Source organism: Salmo salar, chromosome ssa01, assembly GCF_905237065.1.
Source record: "Salmo salar chromosome ssa01, Ssal_v3.1, whole genome shotgun sequence".
In the NCBI taxonomy this organism is placed as follows: domain Eukaryota; kingdom Metazoa; phylum Chordata; class Actinopteri; order Salmoniformes; family Salmonidae; genus Salmo; species Salmo salar.
The window spans coordinates 60544936-60569460 of NC_059442.1; the positions used below are offsets into that span (position 1 = coordinate 60544936).

At 42.7% G+C, this 24525-nt stretch overlaps 1 protein-coding gene across 4 annotated transcripts in view; it reads left to right on the top strand.

Annotated features, from left to right (window-relative positions):
* LOC106606834 (bifunctional heparan sulfate N-deacetylase/N-sulfotransferase 2) overlaps nt 1-24525 on the top strand; it is a 200490-nt gene that overhangs the window by 87590 nt on the left and 88375 nt on the right. For all 4 annotated transcript variants that reach the window (XM_045720750.1, XM_045720748.1, XM_045720747.1 and 1 more), the window contains exon 2: nt 5211-5251. The gene's annotated coding sequence lies outside the window, so the exon portion shown is untranslated. The remainder of the gene's footprint in view (nt 1-5210; nt 5252-24525) is intronic.

Below are 24525 nucleotides of genomic sequence, written 5' to 3' on the forward strand. Positions count from 1 at the left end.
TAATATTTATATATTTTTACATTATGCAGGGCTTGACATTAATTATTGATGTTTTTACTTGGTCTGTAATACCATGGGCCAAATAGGTGACTATAAATTGCATTGTGTTGTATGATGCAAGAAATCACTTTACAAAATACAATTAATTGCCATACAGAATATTTGACAGTGTAGGCTACTCCTCTGCCTATTGGTGTAGTTGCACATTCATCCCTGTCTCAAAATACAACACTACCCCTTAAATTAAGACATTAGCTTTTTACCTGACTCGCTTTTCAAAGACCGCTTGAAATGGAGCCTACACGTAACTCCCCATTGCTGACCTATACTTACCGATAACTGGGCTAACAACTCGCTAACTAGGAAAGAATATCAACAAATGTGCACATGCGCCCGCTCTGCGCTCTGATCTGAACTGATTTGAAAAGTGCATTCACTTGCAGGTGATTGAAAGACCATCCAATATAATTCTACTCCTTTGCGCTCTGGCTCTGCCGACAACAAAATCAGACTCAATCTTGCAAAGTTAGATTTGTTTTGGTTTGTTGCATTGAAAAGGGACGGATATAATGTTGATTCGATCACAGAAAAATATGAAAATGGGGCGAAGTCGGTGAAAAATTATCTTGTGCGTCTCTGCGCAGAAGAAATGGCAGCCCACGCAGAGACCCAAGAGATTGAACTTCACCGAGTTTGCACTATATAGAGCAAATATTTTTCTGTGATCGAATCAACATATCAGCCCCTTTTCAATGCTACAAACCAAAACAAGTTTGAGTCTGTGATTTTGTCGTAGGCAGAGCCAGAGCGCAAAGGAGTAGGATTATATTGGTGGGTAGGTGCGTGACTGCGCACGTGCGCAGTTTAGCGAGAACATTTGTCGTCAGTAATGTGTAATACATACACTATATCTACCAAAGTTTGTGGACACCCCTTCAAATTAGTGGATTCGGCTATTTCAGCCACACACGTTGCCAACAGGTGTATAAATTCGAACACACAGCCATGCAATCTACAGAAACAAACATTGGCAGTAGAATGGCCTGACGGAAGAGATCAGTGACTTTCAACGTGGCACTGTCATGGGATGCCACCTTTCCAACAAGTCAGTTCGCGGCTCTAGCAGGGCAGAATTTTGACGAAGTGGTAGGCCACACAAGTTCACAAAACGGGTACGCTGAGTGCTGAAGCGCGTAGCGCATAAAAATCACCTGTCCTCGGTTGCAACACTCACTACCGAGTTCCAAACTGCCTCTGGAAGCAACTTCAGCACAAGAACTGTTCGTTGGGAGCTTCATGAAATGGGTTTACATGGCCGAGCAGCCAAGCGTCGGCTGGAGTGGTGTAAAGCTCGCCGCCATTGGACTCTGGAGCACAGGAAACCGTTCTCTGGAGTGATGAATAACTCTTCATCGTCTGGCAGTCCGATGGATGAATCTGGGTTTGGTGGATGCCAGGAGAATGCAACTGTCGAGTTTGGTGGAAGATAATAATGGTCTGGGGCTGTTTTTCATGGTTTGGGCTAGGACCCTTAGTTCCAGTGAAGATAAATCTCAATGCTACAGCATACAATGACATTTTATACGATTCTGTGCTTCCAACTTTGTGGCAACAGTTTGGGGTAGGTCCTTTCCTGTTTCAGCATGACAATGCCCCTGTGCACAAAGCGAGGTCCATACAAAAATTGTTTGGCAAGATCGGAGTGGAATAACTTGACTGTCCTGCACAAGAGCCCTGACCTCAACCCCATCGAACACCTATGGGATGAATTGGAACGCCAATCTGCGAGCCAGGCCTAATGGTCCAAAATCGGTGCCCAACCTCACTAATGCTCTTGTGGCTGAATGGAATGGAACCAAGTCCAAAGCCTTCCCAGAAGAGTAGAGGCTGTTATAGCAGCAAGGGGGGGACCAACTCCATATTAATGCCCATGATTTTGTAATGAGATGTTGGATGAGCAGGTGTCGACATACTTTTGGTCATGTAGTGTATGTAAAGCTGTGTACTGGTGTGTTATTCATCTTTTATAGCAGTAGCAGGAGATAGCAGTGCATTATTTATCTGCCCAGGCAGATTCCGCTCCATCAAGGGCGACGTGCGTTTGACGTGACGCATTTATGCAGCAGGAGCGTTTTCTGGAGCACACTAGGTTGAGTAGCAGGCTACAGCACACCCTCTACCTCCATACCACTTTGGTCCCCCCTCCACCACCGCTACCCTACCTTCAACTGTGAGCTCCCCTCTCCTTCCTTCCCCTAATTGTGTCTCCAGCAGGGCCTAAAATGAACACGGCGGGTAAGATTTCTATTTCACCAGCCACAGGGCTCCACAGTGTGAGTATTTCACTTGCATTTGTGAATTAAAATAGTCAAGTATGATCACATTTATAGTCAAATATTTTATAGTTTTCAAAGTATTTCTGCCATTTTGTTTCATGGCTGGTAAATTAATCGCACAAAGTCAAAGAACTACGAATCCTATTAAGCCTATTCCACCTCGTGCTGCAACATTGCCTGGCTGGGGGCTGTGCTTTAGAAGTGCTGTGCACAGGCATAAAAGTTTGTCTAATTTACTCGAAACGAAAGTCTGCTCAAGTGAGACTTTGTCCTTGTGTTTGTTGGCTATTTACATTGTTTTGTTCTCAAGGTAGGTTGTTTTTCTATGTTTGAATTTCAACTGCTAGGGAAGAGAAGACAATGCTACTCGTCAGACACAATCTCACAGGCACAAAAACATGACTAGTCGCGCTCCCGCGGTAACCTCCCGCCCTTAAAGGGGCAGGTGAACATTTTTGTCTCGTCTGTGATATTTTGGTTAACCTGTTATGGCTAGGGGGCAGTATTTTCACGGCCGGATAAAGAACGTACCCGATTTAATCTGATTATTACTCCTGCCCAGAAACTAGAATATGCATATAATTATTAGCTTTGGATAGAAAACACTCCAAAGTTTCTAAAACTGTTTGAATGGTGTCTGTGAGTATAACAGAACTCATTTGGCAGGCCAAAACCTGAGAAGATTCTGTACAGGAAGTACCCTGTCTGACCATTTCTTGGCCTTCTTGATTATCTCTATCCAATACAGGGGATCTCTGCTGTTACGTGACACTTCCTACGGCTCCTATGGGCTCTCAGAAGGCGGCAAAAAGCTGAATCGTGGCTTTGCAGGCCCTGACTGAAAAACAGTAGCACGTTTGGATAGTGGCCGGTCACAGTACTATGAGACTCAGGCGCGTGCACGAGTCGACTCCATGTTTTTATTCTTTTGTCTTTGAACGAAAACCACCACTCCCGGTCGGAATATTATCGCTTTTTTACGAGAAAAATTGCATAAAAATTGATTTTAAACAGCGCTTGACATGCTTCGAAGTACGGTAATGGAATATTTCGATTTTTTTTGTCACGAAATGCGTCGTGCGCGTGACCCTTCGTCACCCTTGGATAGTGTCTTGAACGCACGAACAAAACGCCGCTATTTGGATATAACTATGGATTATTTTGAACCAAACCAACATTTGTTATTGAAGTAGCAGTCCTGGGAGTGCATTCTGACGAAGAACACCAAAGGTAATCAAACTTTTCTAATAGTAAATCGGAGTTTGGTCAGGGCTAAACTTGGTGGGTGTCAAAATAGCTAGCCGTGATGGCTGGGCTATCTACTCAGAATATTGCAAAATGTGCTTTCACCGAAAAGCTATTTTAAAATCGGACACCTCGATTGCACAAAGGAGTTCTGTATCTATAATTCTTAAAATAATTGTTTTTTGTGAACGTTTATCGTGCGTAATTTAGTAAATTCACCGGAAGTGTTCGGTGGGAATGCTAGTTCTGAACGTCACATGCTAATGTAAAAAGCTGGTTTTTGATATAAATATGAACTTGATTGAACAAAACATGCATGTATTGTATAACATAATGTCCTAGGCGTGTCATCTGATGAAGGTCATCAAAGGTTAGTGCTGCATTTAGCTGTGGTTTTGTTTTTTGTGACATTATATGCTAGCTTGAAAAATGGGTGTCTGATTATTTCTGGCTGGGTACTCTGCTGACATAATGTAATGTTTTGCTTTCGCTGTAAAGCCTTTTTGAAATCGGACAGTGTGGTTAGATAAAGGAGAGTCTTGTCTTTAAAATGCTGTAAAATAGTCATATGTTTGAAAAATTGACGTTTTTGTATTTTTGAGGAATTTGTAATTCGCGCCACGCCTATCATTGGATATTGGAGCAGGTGTTCCGCTAGCGGAACGTCTAGATGTAAAAGTTGAGACTCTCGTCCCAATATAACACATGTATTACTAGTAAGAAGTAACTGATGTATTGTTTTAGAAACATTACAAAGCATGTTCATTTGTTTTTTTGTGTGTTTTGGTGTAATTTTTGCAGCAAAAATATATTTTGTTTATGAAAAGGTTCGTAAACTCCGCTGTTATGTTGTCCTGTCTGAGCTGACAAGGTGAAGATAAAACCTCATGCATTGGGACCAGCTCCTTCACAACATGGCTCAATTATTATACATGTAGTGGCTGGTAGATCTACCTGCCACAGTGGCTGGTGGACCAAATAGCACCCTAACCCTGACTGTCTCAAATCAGTATCTCTAACATGGACACCTCTCCAATATCAGTTCCTTTATAGATAGGTGACAGGACTGGATAGGATTTATCCGTATTTCTTATCATGTCCTGCCATGGAAGCTAGTTAAAACATACTATTTAGAGACTGCTTCTGTGGGTCTGGACTGGGAGCCCTCTCTCGCTCTCTGGCCTGCCCTTGCATCAGTTGGCTCTGCCCACTACCACCTGGGAGAAAGAGCGGGATATGGTGACTCAGGGTCTAGTCAAGCCAAGGTGAGGGCTCTCCTCCAGCATCATACCACCATGTGATGCTATTGAGCCCGCTTGTCTGTCTTCGTCTCTCATCTCTCCTCATCTCTTGCTCTGTCGTCCTTGACAACCCTGGGGCTTCAAGCTGTGAGGAGGACTGAGGGACATATTGCCTTTCAAACTGGGCAACCGTGAAACACTTTTCTCCCTCTTTTAAATGGAGGAGACTGCTGTGAAGATGCTGTGTGCCCCCCTCCCCTCCCCCACAGCACTATGTGTATTTTAAGCTCGCTTGGTGAGGTGGGCAGCTCATATTAATGTAGGTGTGAACAGCAGGGGTTCATTTTTGGATCATTAATGAATCCCGTTTCTCTCCTCTTCTCTGCAGGCCCTCGTCTCGTCTCGCCTCAGACTGCTGCTCACGCTGAGGTAAGGTGCTCTTCAAAGACAACAGGGTGTGCAGTTCTGTGTGTATGTTCTTTTGGGTGTGGGTGTTTGTGTGCGTGTATGCGATTTCATACAGTGTGTGTACGTTCACACGTGTTAGTTTGCGTATGTGTCGGTGTCAGAGGATGATAGAATTTAACATAGCACAAAGAGCGTTGCATTTGCTGGTTCTATGATTGGTTCACTTGTGGACCCCGGCCTACAATAGCTCATATTGACTGAATCACATACCAACTATACCTGAATCAACAGCAACACAGTCTCACAGAAAGTTCTCACAGACTTTGACCTGGATTCTGGAGTGGGATTAGACACGCCGACTACCTGAATAACTTTATCTGATTTTAACATCCAAAAACAGAAATGTGAACTGACGAACTGCGCACGCATGTACACACACACATCGGCAGAAAGACACGCACAGATCTGTAGCCTGTCTCTGCAGTGAGCTTGATAACAGATCTTTGCAAGGGGGCAGCCACCCATATCGAAGGCAACTGGATCCCAGTGAAGGGGCTTTGTTGGGGAGGGAAACGACAGCATGGAACTCGAAGGACCCCCGTTGCCATTGCTAAGGCTAAACTGTGTCGAACATGGGCCTGAACCCAAGCAGGATGGAAGCTTTTCATTTCTTTGGGTTGGCTTCATCTAGGGTTGGCCGATAATACGATAGCATTGTAAATTGCCGATGATTGACAGCCATCGTTGATGGTGACAACATCGTGATGTAACAGACGATGGTTAAGCCTATTGGAACTTGACTGAGGCTGTGTCTCGCAGCGCACAGCAGGGCAGCACACAAGTGCCATTTTGAGTAATTTGCCTATTCCTATTTGCTATAGCCTATTTCAATAAATATGTTATATAGCCTACAGAACGCAAGAGAGGAATGTAGGCCAGACAGAACAGAGAATTCCACCAAAGCGACACAAAATTCCAAGTTAGAAAATATTATTTCTCTGTCGGATGCATGGGCAATAGGCTATAGCTTAAACCTTTTTTTATTTTATTTTATTTTATCTATATTGTGTCTAGCTGTAAAAAATAAAACGAAAAAAACGAAAAAAGCCTATTCCATTCTCTCTTCATTTGATAGGCCATGAATATGGCTGACGGCAATGCTTCGTTTTATGCATAGCTTTCTCCCGATCAAACAATGAATGTAACAGAGTTCCATCTCGGTTATTTAAATAGTCTAAAAAAGTAAGGCAGCCAGAGGACTAATAATGAGAGAACATTCGATAGCTTATAAAAAAAATGTCATTACAAGTTTAATCAAGTTCAAGCTTATTTTGAAAGAAATGATCCATGTGGGTCGGGTAGTCCCTCCATGTGAGGTTGAAAACCAAACTGCCAATAACCTTTTCTCCTCCTAGCCCTATCATCAAAGCTTCAAGACAAGTAAAAAGGATGAACAGTAGCTTATTTCTAGCCTACAAAGTTGTTGTGGCTTTCAAAAAGAGCAAGAATGAACGTCTATAGCCTAAACCTAGGCCTAGGCTATTCTTAATCACAGCTTTATGAGAGATTGAAAAAAACGGATTTATTTTTATATCATTTTATGAGACAGATAAAGTAATTATTATCTAGTTCTGCTTCTTGGCCTATAACCTAGCTCTCTAGGGGAAGACGTGCACACCCCTCAGATACATGCACACAAACCTCTTCTGCTCCTCCACCAGAAAGCAATATTAGAGAAGATTTTCCATTGCCTTCACTTAGCCTCTTCCCAGGCTTTGAACAACATTATCTTTCAGCGTGATTCATCCAGTTGCATTCGATTTCGAGCTATAGCCCAACTGTCGATTTAGCTGAGTTTATTGTATTTTATTTTGGGGAGGGGGGCAGCCCAATAGGGGTGATAGCATCATATATCACAATATTTTAGGGGTACATAATCATGATGGGACAAAGGTTGACATCGCCCAACCCTAGTTTCATCACAATACTAGTACGGAGCCTGAGCCTGCCAAATTACAGTACAGTGTAGTCTTTTCAGTCCCTAAACAGATGACTCCTTGCTTCCAACCCTATGTTTTCATTGTATCAACGGTTGTACTGAAAGACCAGGGTCAAGGGGCTTAAGACTCTCCTTGCGCACCCTTGCTCGATGTTGTGGCGTAACATACAAAGGTCACACATTCATGTCTCACAGTGTTACCTTTGGTTTCTCACCAGCTGTCTTTTTCTATATTCTCCTTGTATTCCTTCTTCCTTCCTCACAAATGATGAATGATTGATTTTAAAGCCTCCAGATAATAGTTCAGTTGCTGCGGCTCTAACGCTGGTGCCCTGGGTCACTTCTCCTTCTCCCACCTTCAGATCACAGTGCCCAACCAAGAGGCCCTTTTCTCTGTCCCTGGCAACCCACAAGCTCGGCCTCTTAGATCAACCACCCCCCTACGGCTGGCAGTGCTGTCGCTTTCTCTCTCTCCTCCTCTCCCCCCCTTCCTTCTGGCGTTGGTGTACTAATGTGTTTTTATAATTCATTGTTAGTTTGGGAAAGGCATGTTCACCCAGCACCGATCGCCCGCAGTGATGCATCTGTGAGTGATTTTCCAATGACAAAATAAATGAAATCGGTGGGGTGAAGGGAGGGTGAGGAGAGAACAACAGGAAAACAGATGATTCATTATATTTATTCTGTTGCAGTGAGCAGGCCAACGTGTCAATCATCTGCAGAGCCTTGTTTCATTCCAAACTTGCCACATTATGAATTGGAAAAACTTAGTGAAAGAGGTGTACGGTACAGCACACACTAAGGCTGACCCCATTTAGTCGACTGGTCGATTGTTTTTTAGTCGATAGGCTGTTGGTCGACTGAGATTTCTTTAGTCGAGCAGTAGCAAAAAATATATAATATCTTGGTGTACAAGACACCTATCTGATTCGCGCATGTCTGAGTGGACTGATCCATTGTGAAGGCCGTGGGGTTGGCACAGTCCATCAGTCTAAGACATGTGGTACTGAAATTGTATATGGTTATATTACATACAGTTGAAGTTGGAAGTTTACATACACTTAGGTTGGAGTCATTAAAACTCGTTTTTCAACCACTCCACACATTTCTTGTTAACAAATTATTGTTTTGGCAAGTCCGTTAGGACATATTCTTTGTGCGTGACACAAGTCATTTTTCCAACAATTGTTTACAGACAGATTATTTCACTTATAATTCACTGTATCACAATTCCAGTGGGTCAGAAGTTTACATACACTAAGTTGACTGTGCCTTGAAACAGCTTGGAAAATTCCAGAAAAGGATGTCATGGCTTTAGAAGCTTCTGATAGGCTAATTACATCATTTGAGTCAATTGGAGGTGTACCTGTGGATGTATTTCAAGGCCTACCCTCAAACTCAGTGCCTCTTTTGCGTGACCTCATGGCAAAATCAAAAGAAATCAGCCAAGACCTCAGAAAAAAATTGTAGGCCTCCACAAGTCTGGTTCATCCTTGGGAGCAATTTACAAAAACCTGAAGGTGCCACGTTCATCTACAAACAATAGTACGCAAGTACACTGCTCAAAAAAATAAAGGGAACACTTAAAACAACATAATATAACTCCAAGTCAATCACACTTCTGTGAAATCAAACTGTCCACTTAGGAAGCAACACTGATTGACAATAAATTTCACATGCTGTTGTGCAAATGGAATAGACAACAGGTGGAAATGATAGGCAATTAGCAAGACACCCCCAATAAAGGAGTGGGTCTACAGGTGGGGACCACAGACCACTTCTCAGTTCTTATGCTTCCTGGCTGATGTTTTGGTCACCTTTGAATGCTGGTGGTGCTTTCACTCTAGTGGTAGCATGAGACGGAGTCTACAACCCACACAAGTGGCTCAGGTAGTGCAGCTCATCCAGGATGGCACATCAATGCGAGCTGTGGCAAGAAGGTTTGCTGTGTCTGTCAGCGTAGTGTCCAGAGCATGGAGGCGCTACCAGGAGACAGGCCAGTACATCAGGAGACGTGGAGGAGGCCGTAGGAGGGCAACAACCCAGCAGCAGGACTGCTACCTCCGCTTTTGTGCAAGGAGGAGCAGGAGAAGCACTGCCAGAGCCCTGCAAAATGACCTCCAGCAGGCCACAAATGTGCATGTGTCTGTTTCTGACCGTTGGAGCAGACTCCATGAGGGTGGTATGAGGGCCCGACGTCCACAGGTGGGGGTTGTGCTTACAGCCCAACACCGTGCAGGACGTTTGGCATTTGCCAGAGAACACCAAGATCGGCAAATTCGCCACTGGCGCCCTGTGCTCTTCACAGATGAAAGCAGGTTCACACTGAGCATGTGACAGAGTCTGGAGACGCCGTGGAGAACGTTCTGCTGCCTGCAACATCCTCCAGCATGACCAGTTTGGCGGTGGGTCAGTCATGGTGTGGGGTGGCATTTCTTTGGGGGGCCGCACAGCCCTCCATGTGCTCGCCAGAGGTAGCCTGACTGCCATTAGGTACCGAGATGAGATCCTCAGACCCCTTGTGAGACCATATGCTGGTGCGGTTGGCCCTGGGTTCCTCCTAATGCAAGACAATGCTAGACCTCATGTGGCTGGAGTGTGTCAGCAGTTCCTGCAAGAGGAAGGCATTGATGCTATGGACTGGCCCGCCCGTTCCCCAGACCTGAATCCAATTGAGCACATCTGGGACATCATGTCTCGCTCCATCCACCAACGCCACGTTGCACCACAGACTGTCCAGGAGTTGGCGGATGCTTTAGTCCAGGTCTGGGAGGAGATCCCTCAGGAGACCATCTGCCACCTCATCAGGAGCATGCCCAGGCGTTGTAGGGAGGTCATACAGGCACGTGGAGGCCACACACACTACTGAGCCTCATTTTGACTTGTTTTAAGGACATTACATCAAAGTTGGATCAGCCTGTAGTGTGGTTTTCCACTTTAATTTTGAGTGTGACTCCAAATCCAGACCTCCATGGGTTGATAAATTGGATTTCCATTGATTATTTTTGTGTGATTTTGCTGTCAGCACATTCAACTATGTAAAGAAAAAAGTATTTAATAACATTATTTCATTCATTCAGATCTAGGATGTGTTATTTTTGTGTTCCCTTTATTTTTTGAGCAGTATATAAACACCATGGGACCATGCAGCCATTATACCGCTCAGGAAGGATACGTGTTCTGTCTGCTAGAGATGAACGTACTTTGGTGCGCAAAGTGGAAATCAATCCCAGAACAACAGCAAAGGACCTTGTGAAGATGCTGGAGGAAACAGATACAAAAGTATCTATATCCACAGTAAAACCAGTCCGATATCGACATAACCTGAAATGCCGCTCAGCAAGGAGGAAGCCACTGCTCCAAAACCGCCATAAAAAAGCCAGACTACGGTTTGCAACTGCACATGGGGGCAAAGATAGTACTTTTTTGGAGAAATGTCCTCTGGTCTGATGAAACAAAAATAGAACTGTTTGGCCATAATGACCATCGTTATGTTTGGAGGAAAAAGGGGAGGCTTGCAAGCCGAAGAACACCATCCCAACCGTGAAGCACGGGGGCGGCAGCATCATGTTGTGGGGGTGCTTTGCTGCAGAAGGGACTGTTGCACTTCACAAAATAGATGGCATCATGAGGTAGGAAAAGGATGTGGATATATTGAAGCAACATCTCAAGACATCAGTCAGGAAGTTAAAGCTTGGTCGCAAATGGGTCTTCCAAATGGACAATGACCCCCAAGCATACTTCTAAAGTTGTGGCAAAATGGCTTAAGGACAACAAAGTCAAGTTATTGGAGTGGGCCATCACAAAGCCCTGACCTCAATCCTATAGAAAATTTGTGGGCAGAATTTAAAAAACGTGTGCGAGCAAGGAGGCCTACAAACCTGACTCAGTTACACCAGCTCTGTCAGGAGGAATGTGGGAAGCTTGTGTAATGCTACCTGAAAAGTTTGACCCAAGTTAAACAATTTAAAGGTAATGCTATCAAATACTAATTGAGTGTATGTAAACTTCTGACCCACTGGGAATGTGATGAAACAAAATAAAAGCTGAAATAAATCATTCTCTCTACTATTATTCTGACATTTCACATTCTTAAAATAAAATGGTGATCCTAACTGACCTAAAACAGAGACTTGTTACTGGGATTAAATGTCAGGAATTGTGAAAAACTGAGTTTAAATGTATTTGACTAAGGTGTTTGTAAACTTCCGACTTCAACTGTAAGATCAACGGTGCAACACTAATAAAAATATTATTTTAGAGCAAATATGCTTTCCCCTGCATTGGATAGTGGTTGCTGTCCACAGTTCAGAAACACATCAGTGCGCATTCAAATTGGTGCCTTTTCCTAGGCCATGTTGATATGTGCATAATAGCAAAGTTACCCGGCATGTTGGTGTTGAGAACAATGCGGCAGAGGCTGCAGCAGAATGAGCTGCCCTTGCCTTATTGTCTAAGAAGAGTGAGGCGAGAGGAAACCCCAACTTACTTAGGTCTATAATCAATAGCCTAAGTGTTGAATGTGTATGGCTTTATAAATCATCAATATATCTACAGATGACAGACCCTGCTTCTTTTGCCTGTTTAGCGTTTGTTTAATAGCCTACTGATTCCGTGAGCACCGAGCCTCACGCAACAACATGTTAAGTAAACGAATTCACAAATTCAGCTATTTTTAATCTTGCTTTGCTGTAATACAGCAACATTGTCCCTTTGAATACTTAGTAGCTTTACACTCTTTTTTCTTCTTCGTTGGAACAGCCTCTCTGGTATTGTTCATAATTTACTTAGTTTACATTGTTGCAAATTGTCTGAATTTTTACATTTATAATAATAATAATAATAATGCTCTATTTTTTTTATCTCATTGTTATTATTACTATTATTATTATTATTATGATCATCAGTAGGCTAAGTTTTGCAGCCTTGTATCACCACCATTGAGCTGTAGGTCAAAGAGCGCATCCTGTTAAGTCTTAATACTGTAACTTACTTAGGCCTATATTTCTAATCATACAGTGCATGCGGAAAGTATTCAGACCCCTTGACTTTTTCCACATTTTGTTACATTACAGCCTTATTCTAAAATGGATTACAACAAAAAAAAATTCCCTCATCATTCAATACACAATACCCCATAATGACAAAGCAAAAACAGGTTTTTAGAAATGTTTGCAAATCTATTAAAAATAAAAAACTGATATCACATTTACATAAGTATTCAGACACTTTACTCAGTACTTTGTTGAAGCACTTTTGGCAGTGATTACAGCCTCGAGTATTCTTGGGTATGGCACTACAAGCTTGGCACACCTGTATTTGGAGAGTTTCTCCCATTCTTCTCTGCAGATCCTCTCAAGCTCTGTCAGGTTGGATGGGGAGCGTCACTGTTATTTTCTGTTCTCTTAAGAGATGTCTGTTTGGGTTTACACCGAATACAACAGTGAAATGCTTACTTACAAGTCCTTAACCAGCAAGGCAGTTTTAAGATAAATACCAACAAATAATTTTTTGGTAAATAAAAGTAACAAATAATTAAAGAGCATCAATAAAATAACAATACCTAGGCTATATACAGGGGTACCGGTTAGTCGAGGTAATTCAGGTAATATGTACATGTGGGTAGTAGAGGTCGACCGATTATGATTTTTCAACGCCGATACCGATTATTGGAGGACCAAAGGAGCCGCTGCCGATTAATCGGCCGATTTATGATTTTTTTTAAATATGTGTATACACACACACACACACACACACACACACACACACACACACACAGCTCTGAAGTGACAACGATACTGAAGAGTCTGCTTAGGAGACAAATACTCTCAACTGTTTGAATAATATAAATAGAGTTTAAGTTACCTGTGATGAATGGTGAAAACAAAAACTGTAATTTCTATATGCAGGAAATCCTATTTTAATAATGGGCATGGTAAGAATTGACTACCAAAGTGCGAGTCACAATTCCCATGACACCTTCTAGCAAAATCTGAAAAGTGGTTCCTTCATTTATTCCATAGGATATTTTTAGATTAACTTAAAATACGGTCTGTGTTTGGTTTAGGCTTACACCACCTTGCCAATTTTATAACAGTATAGATATCCATAGGATATAACTCTGATCAAAATAAGCGAAGATACATTTTTTGTAGAGTGGATTTATGAAAATATGTTGACAAACGTTACCTAGTGAGATTTACACGGGTATCAAAACGCCGAGGCGGTTTAAGCACAAAACACAGACCTTATTTGAAGTAGATCAAGACATTCTCTATGGAAGACATGAACGGTAAAATAACGAAGGAACCCCTTTCAAGTTCAGCCGCAAGTTATTACAGGAATTATGAAGCGTCGACTATTTCTCTCTAAACCATATACCTTTGACTATTACGAGCCTGCTGCTGCCTACCACCGCTCAGACTGCTCTATCAAATATCAAATCATAGGTTTATTATATTATAGTTAAGTCTTAGGTCATTAATATGGTCAAATCCGGAAACTATCATCTCGAAAACATTATTCTTTCACTGATATACGGAACCGTTCCGTATTTTATCTAACGGGTGGCATCCATAAGTCTAAATATTCCTGTTACATCGCACAACCTCCAATGTTATTTCATAGTTCCGTAAAATTCTGGCAAATTAGTTCGCAACGAGCCAGATTCTGTAGACCCTGATTCTGCGTGCAACGAACGCAAGAGAACTGACACAATTTCACCTGTTTAATATTGCCTGCTAACCTGGATTTCTTTTAGCTAAATATGCAGGTTTAAAAATATATACTTCTGTGTATTGATTTTAAGAAAGGCATTGATGTTTATGGTTAGGTACAGTCGTGCAACGGTTGTGCTTTTTTCGCAAATGCACTTTTGTTAAATCATCCCCGTTTGGCGAAGTCTGCTGTCTTTGTTAGGAAGAAATAGTCTTCACAGTTCGCAACGAGCCAGGCGGCCCAAACTGCTGCATATACCCTGACTCTGTTTGCAAGAGAAGTGACACATTTTCCCTACTTAAAAGAAATTCATGTTAGCAGGCAATATTAACTAAATATGCAGGTTTAAAAATATATACTTGTGTATTGATTTTAAGAAAGACATTGATGTTTATGGTTAGGTACATGTTGGAGCAACGACAGTCCTTTTTCGCGAATGCGCACCACATCGATTATATGCAAAGCAGGACAGGCTAGATAAACTAGTAATATCATCAACCATGTGTAGTTAACTAGTGTTTATGATTGATTGATTGTTTTTTATAAGATAAGTTTAATGCTAGCTAGCAACTTACCTTGGCAACGTAAAGCAGGTGGTTAGAGCGTTGGGCTAGTTAACATAAGGTTGCATCCCCAAGCTGACAAGGTAAAAACCTGTTGTTCTGCCCCTGAACAAGGCAGTTAACCCACCGTTCCTAGGCCGTCATTGAGAATAAGAATGTGTTCTTTAACTGACTTGCCTAGTTAACCTGTTATGGCTAGGGGGCAGTATTTTCACGGCCGGATGAAAAAAAAAAAAACGTACCCGATTTAATCTGATTATTACTCCTGCCCAGAAACTAGAATATGCATATAATTATTAGCTTTGGATAGAAAACACTCCAAAGTTTCTAAAACTATTTGAATGGTGTCTGTGAGTATAACAGAACTCATTTGGCAGGCCAAAACCTGAGAAGATTCCTTACAGGAAGTGCCCTGTCTGACCATTTCTTGCCGTTCTTGATTATCTCTATCCAATACAGGGGATCTCTGCTGTTACGTGACACTTCCTACGGCTCCCATGGGCTCTCAGAAGGCGGCAAAAAGCTGAATCGTGGCTTTGCAGGCTCTGGCTGAAAAAAAAGTAGCGCGTTTGGATAGTGGCCAGTCACAGTACTATGAAACTCAGGCTCGTGCACGAGGGGATCCCATGCTTTTATTTTCTCTCTCTTTGTACGTATACACGCTTTCCCGGTCGGAATATTATCGCTTTTTTACGAGAAAAATAGCATAAAAATTGATTTTAAACAGCGGTTGACATGCTTTGAAGTACGGTAATGGAATATTTAGATTTTTTTTGCCACGAAATGCGCCATGCTCGTGACCCTTATTTACACTTCAGATAGTGTCTTGAACGCACGAACAAAACGCCGCTATTTGGATATAACAATGGATTATTTGGGACCAAACCAACATTTGTTATTGAAGTATCAGTCCTGGGAGTGCATTCTGACGAAGAACACCAAAGGTAATCAAACTTTTCTAATAGTAAATCGGAGTTTGGTCAGGGCTAAACTTGGTGGGTGTCTAAATAGCTAGCCGTGATGGCTGGGCTATCTACTCAGAATATTGCAAAATGTGCTTTCACGGAAAAGCTATTTTAAAATCTGACACCTCGATTGCACAAAGGAGTTCTGTATCTATAATTCTTTAAATAATTTGTTTTTTGTGAACGTTTATCGTGAGTAATTTAGTAAATTCACCGGAGGTTTGCGGGGGGTATGCTAGTTCTGAACGTCACATGCTAATGTAAAAAGCTGGTTTTTGATATAAATATGAACTTGATTGAACAAAACATGCATGTATTGTATAACATAATTGAAGTTGTCATTCGCGCCACGCCCTATCATTGGATATTGGAGCAGGTGTTCCGCTAGCGGAATGTCTAGATGTAAGAGGTTAAATAAAGGTTTAAAAAAATAAATAATAATAATAATAATAAAAATAGTAATAAAAAAAATATATCGGCCAATCGGTGGCCAAAAATACCGATTACCGATTGTTATGAAAACGTGAAATCGGCCCTAATTAATTGGCCTCTCCGATTAATCGGTCGACCTCTAGTGGGTAGTATTATTAAAGTGACTATGCATAGATGATAACAGAGAGTAGCAGCAGCGTAAAAGAGGGTGGGGTGGGGGTAAAAGTCTGGGTAGCCATTTGATTAGATGTTCAGGAGTCTTATGGCTTGGGGTAGAAGCTGTTTAGAAGCCTCTTGGACCTAGACTTGGCGCTCCGGTACCGCTTGCAGTGCGGTAGCAGAGAGAACAGTCTATGACTAGGGTGGCTGGTGTCTTTGACAATTTTAAGGGCCTTCCTCTGACACCGCCTAATATATAGGTCCTGGATGGCAGGAAGCTTGACCCCAGTGATGTACTGGGCCATACGCACTACCCTCTGTTGTGCCTTGCGGTCGGAGGCCGAGCAGTTGCCAAAGCAGGCAGTGATGCAACCCATCAGGATGCAGCTGTAGAACCTTTTAAGGATCTGAAGACCTATGCCAAATATTTTCAGTCTCCTGAGGGGGAATAGGTTTTTTCGTGCTCTCTTCACAACTGTCTTGGTGTGTTTGGACCATGATAGTTTGTTGATGATGTGGATGCCAAGGAACTTGAAGCTCTCAACCTGCTCCAATGCAGCCCCGTCGATGAGAATGGGGGCGTGCTCGGTCCTCCTTTTCCTGTAGTCCACAATCATCTCCTTTGTCTTGATCACATTGAGGGTGAGGTTGTTGTCCTTGCACCACACGGTCAGATCTCTGACCTCCTCCCTATAGCCTGTCTCGGCATTGTTGGTGATTAGGCCTACCATTGTTGTGTCATCGGCAAACTTAATAATGATGGAGTCGTGCCTGGCCGTGCAGTCATGAGTGAACAGGGAGTACAGGAGGGGACTGAGCACGCACCCCTGAGGGGCCCCCGTGTTGAGGATCAGCGTGGCGGATGTGTTGTTACCTACCCTTACCACCTGGGGGTGGCCCGTCAGGAAGTCCAGGATCCAGTTGCAGAAGGTGTTTAGTCCCAGGGTCCTTAGCTTAGTGATGAGCTTTGAGGGCACTATGATGTTGAACGCTGAGCTGTAGTCAATGAATAGCATTCTCACATAGGTGTTCCTTTTGTGTGTCGAAAGGGCAGTGCGGAGTGCAATAGAGATTGCATCATCTGTGGATCTGTTTGGGTGGTATTAAAATTATAGAGGGTCTAGGGTTTCTGGGATAATGGTGTTGTGAGCCATGACCAGCCATTCAAAGCACTTAACGGCAACAGACGTGAGTGCTATGGATCGGTAGTCATTTAGGCAGGTTACCTTTGTGTTCTTGGGCACAGGGACTATTGGGGTCTGCTTGAAACATGTTGATATTACAGACTCAGAGAGAGTTTGAAAATGTCAGTGAAGACACTTGCCAGTCAGCGCATTCTTGGAGCACACGTGCTGGTAATCCGTCTGTCCCAGCGGCCTTGTGAATGTTGACCTGTTTAAAGGTCTTACTCACATCGGCTACGAAGAGAGTGATTGCACAGTTGTCTGGAACAGCTGATGTACTCATGCATGTTTCAGTGTTACTTGCCCTGAAGCGAGCTGGGAAGTAATTTAGCTCGTCTGGTAGGCTCGTGTCACTGGGCAGCTGTGCTTCCCTTTGTAGTCTAATGATTTGCAAGCGGTGCCACATCCGACGAGCATCAGAGCCGGCGTAGTACGATTCGATCTTAGTCCTGTATTGAAGCTTTACCTGTTTGATGGTTCATTGGAGGGCATTGCGGGATTTCTTATAAGCTTCCGGGTTAGAGTCCCGCTCCTTGAAAGCGGCAGCTCTACCCACTTTCAAATGTGTTACTGTATTCAGAGTTTGTTAGAACCAATGTATTGATGTGATTATGATATGCTGTAGGTCAGGCCCTACTGTGCCCTATTCAGACAGGACTAGTTTTACTGAGGGAGGTCGGGTAATGTCATTATGTGCATGAGCACAAAACACCACATCTGTAATTTTAGTCCCGTCAGAATCTGCCATGTCAGTAATGTTTACATGGCAGGAGAGTAATAATTCCAGACAGAATAACCTACGTTTTTTGGGCCAACTCTGATAATACTCGTCCCGTGCGGATCGACATTCCTGTGTTCTGAGAGGAATGTCTGAGTTGTACAGGTGTTGCTTGCTCAAGAAACCAATAACTGATTAGATAAATGTAGTGTTGTACATAGGCTACATGTAGGCCATTCATATATATATATATATATATATATATATATATATAATCTTATCAACTTTAAGTGAATGCTTTGTTTTGTGAGCATGAATTGAATATTGCCAAATGCATCTATAAAACATATTCAGCCTATTTAATGCAACCGTTGCTGTTAATAGATCACAAAGCACCATACAACTGACCTAAACATTTGGAAATGTTAAGTTCACTTTCTCATCCATAGCCTTAAAATGCATCTCAAGTGCAGTTGCACTGTTTAGCTCACATCTGAAGGCTGGGGGGTATTTAGGACACACTGCGTGTCGCGAAAATATCCTAATGATTGTGATCACACTTCCTCAATTCAAATATTATGGCAACACAACACCAAAGATAATTTGGTATGGTTTAGAAACATGGGAACCAAGCTTGAGTTATCAGTGTGGCCCTATCATGTAAGACATGTTGAAATACTGTATCTTCATGCCTAAAATAAAAATCTCCAGGCTTCCGTCATAACTGTCAATTTATTGAGAAAAAAAAAGCATCATAAAAAAAAAATCATAAAAACGAATCCCATCAGAATCATCCTCTGGAAGAATGGACATTTTGGAGTAATAATTACATAATCAACGTTCTCAAGTAATACTTGTTTTGTGCGAATAAGTCGTTGACTTGCATATATGCATATATGTGTCACGTAAAGAGAGCAAGGATTAAGGGAATAGGGAATGTTTTTCCTGAAGAAATTTGGGATTTTGGTAACAGAACTTTTCAGTCAGAAAAGGCTGTAATTTATGTTGCAGCTTCAGCAACACGGACAGCGCGATAAAGTCTTTGATGTTCTGTGGCGGTCGCTGCAGCTGGGAGGTAAGAGGCACAATGGATGCAGGTCACACAGTCACTCGCTGTCTTTTTTTTTTTTTTTTCTAACACAGCGCTGCAAGTCTGAGCCCGGCCCGGCACAATCAAATCAATTGTTGGTCGGACTCCCTCTAGTAATTTGTGTGTCTTAATTATTTCATCAAACAGTGTGCCTAAAGCATCAGACAAGCTCAGTGAATATAGTTCATTTGATTCAAACGCATAGGATGTGTCAATATATGGAAAAATATACGTTTTAAAATTTAGTCCAATCGATTGGTTGAAGGAACAGACATCTCTTGGTCGACTAAGATTTTTTTCTTTCTTTTTTTCGGACAGCCCAAGTACGTACACACACACACACACACACACACACACACACACACACACACACACACACGCGCGTATATACTGACTCTTGCACACATGCACTCTTTGTGCACACAAAGACCTTCTGACATCTACATTGTCTGGCACATACACAGTGGCTTAGGGCACTCGCATGAACCCATATAACTCCCTCTATTTCACACATACACATACTCTATCTTCTCTCCTATCTCGCTTTGTCTTCCTATTCTCCTCTCTCTGTTTCCTCCACTCTCCTCTCCCCCTCTCTTATCTTCTCCCTATTGTATCCATATGGCTGGGTGCTAATAACCCTGGTGGCTAAGCTGGTGTCGTCCTCGGGCTGCGGGGCGGGTCATGTCCATCTGTCCCAGGCTGCTAATTAGCTAGCGGGATTAGCCGTTCCCTGGACAGCACCCTGATCACAGTTCCTCAGGGGCCAGGCCTGCCCTAAGCACCCATCACTCCCATTGATCTCTCACACCTGGGGAGCACTAAGTCTGGACCAGGCTTCATCTTACTATGCTATAACCCTCTTCTAATAATCTGTCCACAGGGTGATGAAGAGGGATGATAGGGTGGGGTGGGGTGGGGGGGGGCTGCAGCTGCTGGACAGATGGGCCACCTGATGATACATCTGTGGAAGGGGGAGGAGGGAGGTGAAGGGTGAGGTGAATGAGAGAAATTAAGAAAGAGAGGAGAGTGTGTGTGTGTGTGTGTGTGTGTGAGAGAGAATTTGTTTAGGACTGAGATGGTTTGTAAAGGTAGAGGAAGGATGTGTCAGGGGTTTTGTACAGTCTGGTGTTTGAGAATTAAGCTGAGTTGTTAGCACTGTGTGTGTATTGTCTACAGTTTTTTATCATGTAATGTATCATGTTATCATATCAATATAGCTAGCTAATGGCAAATGTAATGTTGTCTCACCATCTCTTACACAACCCACACTGTCTGTTTCCCTGCAGAGCCCCACTCCACTGAGTCCTGGCTGTGTCTCAGCTCATTCTAAGTTAAAGCTCTTCCTCTGCTTCCCCCTGTCTGTCAGATCTACTTACCCCGTCTCTCAGCTACTCTGGCTGATGAAGTGCGATTTTTAAGGAGACTTGGTCAGCATCCAAATGGAACTACTTCTTCTCCAGTACAAAGCGCTCCTGCAACAAAACATTTTTACCTACACCCTTCCTGGGCAGATGTTTGCCTAGTTAATCTCCCGGCATTCCTTAATTGATTAATTGGAGTTAAATGGGAAGTGTGTTCTGTGTAATGGATTTTCTGTCTTCTGTCCAAAGTGCCAGCAAAAGAAACAAGGGGAAAGAAAGAGAGAAGGGAAAAGAGATGGAGAAAGAAAGGGAAACGGGAGTGTCACTTACAGCCAAACTAGCTGTATGTGACAGTCAGTCCGTCACAGTCTCTCAGGGTTGGTGACATCACCCCCAGGGGCCTCATGGGGTCTGCAGCTGCAGATGTGATGTCATAGCTGGAGCTCCATTGGACAGGTTAGGGATTGGAGGAGTAGTTTTATGTGTGTCTGGGACTTGGTTGAAGCAGCCCTGAGTGAACTGGTGTTGGACTGAAGTGCACACACCCAGTCCTTTATAGGGCTGCCATTAACCTACAGATCAGTCAAACGTTTGGACACACCTACTCATTCAAGGGTTTTTCTTTATTTTTACTATTTTCTACATTGTAGAATAATAGTGAAGACATCAAAACTATGTAATAACACAATGTAGAAAATAGTTAAAGTAAAGAAAAACCCTTGAATGAGTACGTGTGTTCAAACCTTTGACTGATACTGTATATTATGGCGTATGCACAGTGTATTTGGAATGTATTCAAACCCCTTGACTTTTTCCACAAAATGTAATAGTTTTCCTCATCAATCTACATATACATACAGTACCAGTCAAACGTTTGGACACACCTGCTCATTCAAGGGTTTTTCTTTATTTTTACTATTTTCTACATTGTAGAATAATAGTGAAAACATCACAACTATGAAATAACACACATGGAATCATGTAGTCACCCAAAAAGTGTTAAACAAATCACTATCTATTTTAGATTCTTCGAAGTAGCCACCCTTTGCCTTGATGACAGCTTTGCATAGTCTTGGCATTCTCTCAACCAGCTTCACCTGGAATGCTTTTCAAACAGTCTTGAAGGTGTTCCCACATATGCTGAGCATTTGTTGGCTGCTTTTCCTTCACTCTGCGGTCCAACTCATCCCAAACCATCTCAACTGGGTTGAGGTCGGTTGATTTTGGAGGCCATGTCATCTGATGCAGCACTCAATCCCTCTCCTCCTTGGACTAATTGCCCTTACACCGCCTGGAGGTGTGTTGGGTCATTGTCCTGTTGGAAAACAAATGATAGTCCCACTAAGGGAAAACCAGATGGGATGCTGTATCACTGCAGAATGCTGTGGTAGCCATGCTGGTTAAGTGTGCCTTGAATTCTAAATAAATCCCTGACAGTGTCACCAGCAAAGCACCATCACACCACCACCTCCATGTTTCACAGTGGGAACCACACATGCAGAGATCATCAGTTCACTTACTTACTCTAAGTCTCACAAAGACATTGCGATTGCAACCAAAAATCTCAAATTTGGACTCGTCAGACCAGAGGACAGATTTCCACCAATCTAATGCCCATTGCTCGTGTTTCTTGGCCCAATCAAGTCTCTTGTTCTTATTGGTGTCCGTTAGTAGTGTTTTTTTTTTTTTTTTACTTTTTATTTAACTAGGCAAGTCAGTTAAGAACAAATTCTTATTTACAATGACGGCCTAGGAACAGTGGGTTAATAACTGCCTTGTTCAGGGGCAGAACGACAGATTTTTTTTCCTTGTCGGCTCGGGGATTTGATGTTGCAACCTTTCGGTTGCTAATCCAAAGTTCTAACCACTTTGCAGCAATTTGACCATGAAGGCTTGATTCACGCAGTCTCCTCTGAATAGTTGATGTTGAGATGCGTCTGTTACTTGAACTCTGTGAAGCATTTATTTGGGCTGCAAAATCTGAGGCGGGTAACTCTAATGAACTTATCCTCTGCAGCAGAGGTAAATCTGGTTCTTCCTTTCCTGTGGCGGTCCTCATGAGAGCCAGTTTCATCATAGCGCTTGATGGTTTTTGCGACTGCACCTGAAGAAACTGAAATTTTCCGGATTGACTGACCATGTCTTAAAGTAATGATGGACTGTCGTTTCTCTTTGCTTATTTGAGCTGTTCTTGCCATAATATGGACTTGGTCTATTACCAAATAGGGCTATTTTCTGTATACCACCCCTACCTTATCACAACACAACTGATTGGCTCAAACGCATTAAGAAGGAAAGAAATTCCACAAATTAACTTTTAACAAGGCACACCTGTTAATTGAAATGCATTCCAGGTGTACCTCATGAAGCTGGTTGAGAGAATGCCAAGAGAGTGCAAAGCTGTCAAGGCAAAGGGTCACTACTTTGAAGAATCTGAAATGTAACATATATTTTGATTTGTTTAACACTTTTTTGTTTACTGCGTGATTCCAAATGTTTTATTTCATAGTTTTGATGTCTTCACTATTATTCTACAATGTAGAAAATAGTAAAAATAATGAAAAACCCTTGAATGAGTAGGTGTGTCCAAACCTTTGACCTGTACTTTATGTATAATAAAAAAATGCCTTATAGCAAAGGGTCTGTATACTTATGTAAATGAGACTCGGAATTGAGCTCAGGTGCATCCTGTTTCCTTTGATCATCCTTGAGATGTTTCTGCAACTTGATTGGAGTCCACCTGTGTTAAATTCAATTGATTGGACATGATTTGGAAAGGCACACACAGTTGACAGTGCATATCAGAACAAAAACCAAGCCATGAGGTCAAAGGAATTGTCCATAGAGCTTCGAGTCAGGATTGTGTCGAGGCATAGATCTGGTTATGGGAACCAAAACATTTTTGCAGCGTTGACGGTCCAAAGAACACAGTGGTCTCCATCATTCTTAAATGGAAGAAGTTTGGAACCACCAAGACTCTAACTAGATTTGGCTTCCCGTCCAAACTAAACAATCGGGGGAGAAGGGCCGTGGTCAGGGAGGTGACCAAGAACCCGACGGCCACTGTGACAGTGCTCCAGAGTTCCTCTGTGGAAATGGGAGAACCTTCCAGAAGGACAACCATCTGTGCAACACTCCAATCAGGCCTTTATGGTAGAGTGGCCAGGCGGAAGTCACTCCTCAGTAAAAGGCACATAACAGCCCACTTGGAGTTTGCCAAAAGGCACCTAAAGACTCTCAGACCATGAGGAACAAGATTCTCTGGTCTGATGAAACCAAGATTGAACTCTTTGTCTTGAATGCCAAGCATTACGTCTGGAGGAAACCTGGCACCATCCCTACGGTGAAGCATGGTGGTGGCAGCATCATGCTGTAGGGATGATGTTCAGTGGCAGGGAAAAGGAGACTAGTCAGAATCGAGGGAAAGTTAAACAGAGCAAAGTACAGAGAGATCCTTGATGAAAAACTGCTCCAGAATACTCAGGACCTCTTACTGGGGCGACGGTTCAACTTCCAACAGGACAACGACCCCAAGCACAGAGCCAAGACAATGCAGGAGTGGCTTCGGGACAAGTCTTTGAATGTCCTTAAGTTGCCCAGCCAGAGCCCGGACTTGAACCCGATTGAACATCTCTGGAGTGACCTGAAATAGACGCTCCCTATCCAACCTGACAGAGCATGAGAGGATCTGCAGAGAAGAATGGGAGAAACTCCCCAAATACAGGTGTGCCAAGCTTGTAGCGTCTGAATTCTTATATGAATGTGATATTTCTTTTTTTTATATATATTTGCAAACATTTCTAAAAACCTGTTTTTGCTTTGTGTGTAGATTGATGAGGATAATAAAAGAATATTTATTTCTGAATAAAGCTGTAAAAGCTATAAAAGTTAAGGGGTCTGAGTACTTTCCGAATGCAGTGTACATACTTGTGTGAATAGCCGTGTTGCTGTATAATCATGTCTGCGTGTCTCTGCCAGCCTTTCCTTATGTATTTCACGGTCTCTCCCTGCTCTCCCAGCTAGCTCCACTAACCCCTACAAATACTGTCCCAAGCGCCCCTAGTTCTGCCCGGTGTCCTCTCCTGTCTGAGTCTTCTTCTCGCC